The sequence below is a fragment of the Mustela lutreola genome, chromosome 6, assembly GCF_030435805.1.
Source record: "Mustela lutreola isolate mMusLut2 chromosome 6, mMusLut2.pri, whole genome shotgun sequence".
Classification (NCBI taxonomy): domain Eukaryota; kingdom Metazoa; phylum Chordata; class Mammalia; order Carnivora; family Mustelidae; genus Mustela; species Mustela lutreola.
In genome coordinates, this window is record NC_081295.1 from 95,310,137 (window position 1) to 95,312,801 (window position 2,665).

At 37.3% G+C, this 2,665-nt stretch overlaps 1 pseudogene; it reads left to right on the forward strand.

Moving 5' to 3' along the window:
- The first annotated feature begins 237 nt into the window (after window positions 1-237).
- LOC131834633 (protein AF-9-like) lies at window positions 238-892 on the forward strand (annotated as a pseudogene).
- The last annotated feature ends 1,773 nt before the right edge of the window (window positions 893-2,665 follow it).

Here is a 2,665-nt window from a genome sequence, read left to right on the forward strand (position 1 = left end):
TATTTTCAGACATTATTTTGGCAGGAAATCCTACACAGACTGGATTGGAGAAAGAATATAATTAGAGGACCAGATTGGAGACCATTGCTTTAGGCCAAGCTTTCACAGTCTGCCAATGGGGTAGTCAGAGGTCAAAAAAGGCTATGTGAGGGGCATTACAGAGGACAAAGTTGCAAGTTTCAGTGGAAGGTAGTGGGGGAGCAGTAAGAATCTCATAACTGTGTCACCCGGATCTGGATGATTTCCTGCTCCAGCTTCATGCCGTCCCAGACCAGGCAACAAGGTCCTTTGAGGTCTATAATGAAAGATCTGCATTCTGATGACAATGAGGAGGAATCAGATGAAGCAGAGGATAAGGACAATGACTCTGAAATGGAGAGACCTGTAAATAGAGGAGGCAGCCAAAGCCGCAGAGTTAGCTTAAGTGACGGCAGCGACAGTGAAAGCAGCTCAGCTTCTTTGCCCCTCCATCATGAACCCCCGCCACCTTTATTAAAAACCAACAACAACCAGATTCTTGACGTAAAAAATCCAATAAAGCAAAGCAAATCAGATAAATAAAGAATGGTGAACGTGACAAGGCCTACCTAGACGAACGGGTCGAGCTTCACAGAAGGTTAATGACGCTGAGAGAGAGACACATTCTGCAGCAGATCATGAACCTTATAGAAGAAACTGGACACTTTCATATCACAAACACATTTGAGTTTGACCTTTGCTCATTGGACAAAACCACAGTCCTTAAACTACAGAGTTATCTGGAAACATCTGGAACTTCCTGAGGATACAACAACTGGATGCATCAAAAACTATTGTTGGTTTTTTTTTTTTTTTTTGGTTGTGATTTTTTTTGTTTATATGAAAACACTCAGAATGATGCAACCAAAAGGGGAAAAAAAATCAGTTACTGATCAAGGTAAGGTTACTTATATTTTCTAAACTTTGGTAAAAGGGGATAGCAACATGTGTGTTAGGTTGGCATGCCCATGTTGAAGAAATGAGCAGTGCTTATAAGTAGTAACTTTATATAAAAAAATTATGATCAAAATTTTCTCAGCTTCTAGGTAACTGTCCAGAGCAGATGCCTCTATGTGGTGATTAGTAATCTAAGCCAGTTTGATCCATGACTCCATTTCTACCACAAGGCTTCCTGGGAATCACAGCAGAGGAAGGAGGCAAGTTTTCTGGGGGCTTTTTACTGTCTCATCTTGTTAGGCATATCCTCTTACTGTGCATTGGTCAGAAACCTGAGCCTGCTTCTCTGAGAACTTAAGTTGTATGGTATTTATGCCCAAAAAGGAAAGGGGTACACATACTGGTGATCACTAGTGATCTCTGTAGAAAATATCCAATTTATCTTAGCCTAGTAACATTTGTAGCACATCTTAGGTGTCTTTGCCAAGTGATTCCTTTTAACTTTTGACAGAATTTGGTGTGATAAGAGTGGAGAATGAAGGAAGAGTTAAAAAATACTTACACTATCTTTAAAATACTCCCAATATCTTTAAAAGTGTATCTTTTTCCTTTTCAATCTGTCACTCTTTCTCTTTCTGTACCTTTGATGTACACATGCCCATGTGCATACACACATTCCACAGCTGAATTGGGGAGCACAGTTTATCCTAAGTAAATTAATTTTCAGCTAAATGTCCATAGATCTAGTTATTAAGATTTGTGGAAGCAATAAATCCAACTGGACTTCTAAGGCTGTCCCTCAGTTATGCCTTTGATTCTTTTTTTCTTGTATTCAAAAAATCTGAATTTAGATCTAGGTCCACTAAACTTCATTTCATTTATTCTAGATCTATGATTTCCAATTAGGGAGTGGTTGGCATCTTGGGCAGGAGAGTTCCTTGTTGAGCAGGGATGTCTCATGCATTTTAGCATATTTTATCTGCAGTCACTGACTATAAATTCAAGGTCTGCAATCACTGTGACAAATTTTCTCTACATATTTCCAAATGTCCCTGGTTTTAGAGTACTCTCCTGTTTGATTAGATTCTTTATACCTTTGATACTCTAGTGATAGCATGGATAGTCAAGGTATAGGGAAAAAAATGAGTACAGAAGATGTGTTAGATGCTCTGGTCTTCATACTCAGAACACTTTTAAGTTTTAACTAAGATGAGAGACTTCCCTTATAATCAAGACTCTGCAATGGTTGGAATATATCCCATCTTTTAGAAATACAGACATTTTATGCCTGACATAATTAATTAATTCAACAAATACTTATTAGCACTATGTTAGTTGCTGAGTAAGATTAAAAATTTTGTCAACCATAATAATTTGAAAGCTTCCTTTGAACAGAGACCATCTGAACAAAGTGGTGAGTTCTGACAGTTAGAATATTGTGTAAACTACTGAATTTGTGTGAGTTACTTGAAAGAGATGTTTGTTATGTTTTATTCCCATTCCATGAAATTACAAGTATTTTGATTCCGTGCTCCTCAAACAAATTTCTGATTCTTAGGCTTCCCCTGTAGACTGCTTAGAGGGTGGAATGAAAAAAAATCGGTGAGTGTTTAAAGTTCTTAATTATTACTTTCTATTTCAGCAACTTTATAAAGCTGTATTCCTTTTTTATACATTGGTTTCCTTAAAATTTAGTTAGTGTGAGTCAACACATTTTAGTTCTGTTAATTCTGGGATCCTGAATGAATTA